Below are 7,004 nucleotides of genomic sequence, written 5' to 3' on the forward strand. Positions count from 1 at the left end.
TTCTCGTCCACATCCTATCCTCCTCCTTATCCTATCCTCATCCTCATCATACCCTCTTCGTTATCCTCATCCTAACCTCATCCTTAAAACAATTATTATGATTCATATGTTATTGTAACATAAAAAGGTTGATATATAATATAAGTTTGTATAACAGTAGTAAAACACTAGCAATAACAGATTCTACCCTGCACCTTAAAAATATTACAGTTATGCACCTGTAATTTAATTGGACTTTAATAATAAAAATGAAAACATGAGAATTTGGCAGGGATCAGTAGTTTGTTAGGGCTGGAAAGCAATGTAACACTCTAATGATTCAATATTAGTAGCCTATATATATATATATATATATGAAATTCAAAACCAGTACAGTTTACATAATGAAACCTCTCTAAGTATATATAGATAAACAAGCAAGAGGGTTATTGGACCAATCAGAGGAAAGAGGAACTAAAACTCCCCAACGCAGAAAAACAACCCTAAGATCTAACACCATGCTGATATAGTCTTTTGCATTAACTTACTGAAATATTTTCAAAATTACTTTATGTTTCTGAAGAAGCCATATTTGGCAGGTAATGAGTGCAGAAACATCTTCAAAACTGAGTGAAGGATAGCCTTAATTACATGATATAAATAAATTGACTTTATCATGCTTGTGCGGTGTAAGAAGATAATTATTATAGTCAATTACAACTTCAATTTTACTATAATCAACAAAGATAGAATTTAAATCTATAAACTTAAATATGAAACATATATAATTAGAAATGCCTAAGATTTCAATTAACATCTATTTTATTATACAAATGGGACTTCACCATAAATGCCCTAAAATAGAAAAACTAACTAAATTTAACTAGTTACTAGTATTATAAATGACAAGTATCACATGTCCCAATTCATGTCTCATTTGGTGTCCCTAGCCGAGAGATCTTCTTTCATTTAAAAAGAAAAATTATAAAAACATAAATTAATATTTTAATGTTTTTTTCGTGAAGTTTAATTAATTCGAGACATACAGACATAAAAATTATGGGACAAGTATTATAAATGCACTGCACCAAAATGATAAAGTAACATAAATTATGTGTTAATAACTACAAGTAATAACACAGAAGCATACAAAAAAAGCATAACAAATAAATGAAACATTTATGTACTTGAGCAATCAACAAGGAAAATCATGAAGCAGAATTTTGGAACCTGGCAAGGGACAGAACTCATGATCAAGCGTTGTAAGTAAGATACAACCGAATTTCGCAGTTCTTCTGAATTATGGTTTGGTAGAATCTGTTTAAGCAGAAGTGATGTTCTCTTTTCAAGTTCATAGCATCTGTTTCGGTCAAGCTCCTTAACAAGGGATGATGCTTTATTGGGCAAGATACCATTTGGAGTAAAGCCATTCATCATTGTTCTTCTTTGATTATCATCCATGCGAATAATATAACTTTGTAATATATATCTTTCTGTCTTCAACACCTCCTTCTATAGTGTTTGTTTATGGATAAAGAAAGTTAAAGAATTGGTTAGATTTGTTTACCTGAAATGGTTTTTGTACAACTAAATTTGGAACAATATATGGTGTCCTTGTTTTTTTTAAGTGTGTATACGGAAAATAAATAAAATAACTAAAATGAGAGATAGAGATAAATATATACCATGTTCAAAACTTAATGTTCAAATAACAAAATAAGTTGTTTCAGAATTAAGGAGTTTAGAATTACAAAAATGAGTATATAAATACAGTGTCAAGTTCAATATTAATAAAAAGAAAATATATGTTACATGAAATTAAGAGGTAGACAACTAAGACAAGCAAACCAACTTTGACATTTTATTAAAATTCTGCTGTAAATATGAACCCTGACATTCTAAGATGAATGCATAGAAGCTGTCATTTTTTCTTACCAACTGTAATGTTACATTGAACTCAACATTATAGTTGAAAGCAAAGTTGAAGAAATAATATCACAAAGTAACTATGCCAGGGAAAGTATGACTAATAGTTTGAGTAAAGTCTCCAACGCATACATAGAATAATGAAAACCTTATCAAACAACATTACTGTGCTCATCAAAAACCATATATATACACTTAACACATTAACTTGCAAATAACAATACACGTATAGATTTGATTATCAGCTTGTTTCCATTCTATGAAAATATCTCCTAATCAAACAAGTTCAAACTTTAAAACTTCACCCATAAGAGATATCTATATCTTCGGATAAACAATAAATAAAATGTTACAAAGATATTGTTACATTATATTAATATTAGAAAATACTCATAAATATTTATAAATTGAAACAAAAGATAATACAAAAACAAACAAAGTTATAGTCACAAATTCCTTGCATAGTGGCTTTAGACAACAGCCTGGTGGACCCACATCGTTATTTCTTACTTCACCTAGGCTTTGCAAAGTATCATTTCCCGGAACAAAAGCTTAAGAATACAAAAATCTAAGACTATTTTCACGGAAAAAATAGCAGTTAAGTGCTGAAAAGCCATTGAAATAACATAAACATGAAAACCCAACTCGTGAATTATGAACTTTTAATGAAAAATCAAAATGCTTCCATTACCTTCCTTCTTCCTAACCTAATGAACTAAAAAAAAGGCAAGGCTAATGCACGATACCTCAAATTAGTGGGTTTTCAAACGCAGTTTTACAAACTGTTTATTAGATATGAATATGAGACTTGATAGTTACTAATCAACAATCTTGGGTCACGCTTTTGAACAATCAAATCTCAGCAACAGAAAAAAAGACAAGAAGAAGCTTAAAGGAATAGAAAATGATAGGTAAAAATAAAATATAGTCGAGTAACTAAAAGCACTTCAACAAGTCAAAACCCATGGGGCAAAATGATACAAAATTCTAACAAAAACACCTCCGAAATGCTTAAGGAAGGAACTAAAAATTTCAGGTAGCATTCAAGTTTAGGTATGTTTAATGAAAAAGAAAATTAAACAAAAATACACAGACACAGACAAGAGGCAAGTTTGGGTGAAAAATGAAGTGTGTTAAGAACCTGGTGAAATGAGAAAGAAAGAGAGGAGAATTATTACAAAGATTGTTGAATGCGAGCGAATGATATTGGTAAAGACTTACTGGTCTTGTGACTTATTAAGACATCTGGGGTGCAATGGAAAAATGCAAAATGCAAAATGCCAAAATGTATATTATAAATATAAAACACACACAGGAAGATATAGAAAGAGACTAGTTTAATTATATTTTTTTTTATATTTTTGCTTTCATTTTAAAATATTTATATTTTTATATAAAAATAATTTTCATACATGGCATCTGTTTCTCACTTCACTTTATATTTTTTTAAAATTTATTTATATGAATAATGAAAGCGAATTTTAATATTTAATTTAAAGATTGATATTACAGCTTCTGTATTCATTTTTAAGTATTAATTATTTGTTACCTTTCAAAGAAAGTTTTCCTTTTTTTATTTTCTAATCATGATTTTTAAAATTTCCTGATCCAGTTTAAAGTTTATTTTAATTACTGTACAAAGGAAATTTTATTAATTAGATTTCCACTCTCTCTTGAAGTTTCCATATTGGTTTTTTAAGTATAAGGGTATTACCATAGAAAAAATTCATTTATCATATGCATGTATTTTAAATTTATTTATTAAATTTTTATTTTGTTAATATTTTCTTATTCAGATTTTGATTCCATGTTATTTAAAAACAATTAATGTATTTCTTTAAATATAATTAAAAAATTATTTTAAATTTAATAAAAACATGATCGATTTCAAGTGTTCACCTAACCATCACAAAATTATGTGAGTAGTTACAATGTACTGAAAATATCAAAACATTTATAAATAAAAAATAGGCTCACCTTTTATCTTTATTCTACATTTCAAAAAATAATTTTTATATTTTTTTTAACATGGGACTCATTCAATTTTGATGTAAAATTATATAATTAAATATAGAAATGAATTAATTCCTTTACACTTTTACCATTTTACTTCTTTTCCTTATTTATATCAACTTATTTTTTGGGCAACATGTTGTCTTAAAATTTATATTCATAATTTGAAATTATTCACTAAAATATCGTATTTGAACTATCAATTTTTTTGACACTTTAATTTTTTACTGAATTTAATTGATCCTAAAAATTTAAAATATATTGTATTGACAAATATCACATTTAGAGTGTTTATGTTGGCCAAAACTGGAGGAATTATTGTAAAAAACTAAGTTTATAAACAAAAGCAATGATTCAACAATGAGTAGTTCGAGTAAAATTATTACAGTGCATTTGTTAATCTTTATGTGCTTAATGCTTACTTTGAGATTGATTATTTTTTATATGAATTGTGAATACAAATATTGGAGAAATATTTTTTATAATTCTGATTTTATTCAACTCATCAATTTAGTATAATTGCTTAACGTAAAATTCTATCAATTTCTCACTTCATGCATGTTATTCTTTTGGTTGCTAGAGATAAAGCTAATTTAATAACTAAATAACTTTCAAATTTGTTAACATATAATACTATATATATATATATATATATATATTTAATTCTTCCTATATTTTCATCTTATCAAATTAGTTACTCAACATAGAATTATTTTGATAAGCTACTAATATGACCATGACATTGACGATTAATATATTTTAGGTGTTGCATTTAACTCAATTTCACATACATAAACGATTAGACATGAATGTATGATTTTGTTAGTCATAATTTTTCATCTTTTGCATAAAGTTAATAGACATAGAGTTTTATTACATAAGTTACTAATTTGACTAAAATATTAGCTTTAAGTACCATCGAGGTCTTTTGTATGAAATAATTATGCTAAATGAGTTAGTATGTTTCTGAGTCAAGTGTATATTGATAGTGAGTAATAAAATTCACTTCCAACACCTTAATTCCAAATAGTTTAATTAATTAGTAATTAGTTAATTAAATAAACCAACCAAAATCTTTTTGAAAACCAACTTAGAATATCAATTTTTTGTTGAAAGTTTAGTATCATGCAAGTTCTTGTGTATTTGGCAATTTTTTATAATTATATGTGACAATCCGATTTGATAATTTAATTGACCAATTTGTCGGTCAACATGCGCATACTTTTCAATTTAGATAAAACCTTAATAAATATTGATTATGAAATATTTAAACATAAAAATAATTGTAAAATTAGTTTGTTCTATTCAAATATTTAATAATATAAATAAAATAAACAAGTATCTTAATAATATTAATAATAGGTACTCACTACTTTGGGTACTCAACCTTTAGGAGCGATATACATGATTACCCATAAAAAATTATAAATACCATTTAGTAGTCTTAGATGGAGTATAAATTGATTAAATCATTCTGAAGATTTTGTCGTCTATTTTAAAAATAGAGGAAGACTTCTAACTTTTCAATTTCATACAAATATTTGATATATGTGTTTTTAACTTGTTTATATTTATATAAAAATATAAGAAAAAAATTGTAAAGAGATTTTTATCTGAAACGTTTTTGAGTGAAAAATAAAGGGATACCTTCCATGTTTCTTTCTTTCTTAAATTCTGATTTCGGTTTGCTGATTTACTATCCTTGCCCTTCTTATTATAACAAAAAAAATAGGACTTTCCTGTGATCCAATGACTCGGAAGGCAATGGATATGGATTGGTGTAGGTATTGAATTGCCTAGACTCACTCGTTTTATTATTTTGGGATCCAGACTCACGAAGAAATTCGTTGTATCTATTACTCATGTATCATTGAGTATCTAGTGGATTTATAAGTAACCAAAAATTCAGAAAATAAAAAAATAAATAAAAAAAACATATAAATTTGAACTCATGTTATGATTATATGTGTTTTTTTAGACAACTAGAAGGAAATTAATGGATTAAGAAACATAGCATTGCTTTACATAATATCACAAAATGAAAAATATGTGTAATTATGTTATGATATATATATTATAGATTATGGAATTGTGGGTCTATATACTCCATTATCTAGACCTGAACCTGTTCATAAGCAGGTTTCAAAATCCCCAGTCCAACTATATGTAAATTCAACAACGCAGACTTAGACTTAACTTTTGTTGATATTATCGGCTAGTACTTATGGCTTTGGACATCCATTGTCACACCTACTTTTCTATCTTGTCCACATGATCACATGTTTAAGATTAAGAAAATAAATTTTCATGAAAAACTAAATATACCACCTCTCAAGGAAATAACTATATCATTTGCATGAGCTTTTTTTTAAATTCTAAACATGCACCCCCGAATTTAATGGATAGAGTTTATTATTCAATGGCATGAAATTCCATTCGTTATTTGTACTATTGAATAAATAATAATAATAATTATTTAAAATTAAAATTGACGACACTATTTACTTTCAAACAAAATATTTTTGTTTTGACTTTTTTAATTCTAGGTCCCTAATTACATACTACTATATTAAATCGAAAATCTGGTCAAAGACTGGTTGTCAAATTAATTATTGGCATTTTGTATTTTAGGATTAATTTGTTTATTTTATGTTATGATTTTTTTAATTCAGAATAGTTTTAGATTAGAAAATTGGAATACATGGACTTGATTCAAAAAGGGACATGGAAATCATTTTCAGTTTATATGGAATCATAAAATTAATCCTTCACTTAATGGTGTAGGAATCCTCTGGACTTTATTAAAAGTTGTTTGTAAAGACTTTTTTTGTGTGGCTTTAGTCCATTGGTTGTATATGAGTTGAATATTTCTTATGCTCCTTTTGTAAAATTCTTTTGTTTATAAAAAATAATATAAGCATAAATTTTCTAGTTTTAGTTATATGAATTGAGAAAACCTTCAAATACTTTCATATTATACTGTTCTCACCTTTCATCCCACATTTATCTATATTTTTCCATAGCAAAGTAATTTTAAGAGATAATGAAATTTTATCATTAACTACATAATATTACTCTACAGTCTT

This window comes from Lupinus angustifolius, chromosome LG14 (genome assembly GCF_001865875.1).
Source record: "Lupinus angustifolius cultivar Tanjil chromosome LG14, LupAngTanjil_v1.0, whole genome shotgun sequence".
Classification (NCBI taxonomy): domain Eukaryota; kingdom Viridiplantae; phylum Streptophyta; class Magnoliopsida; order Fabales; family Fabaceae; genus Lupinus; species Lupinus angustifolius.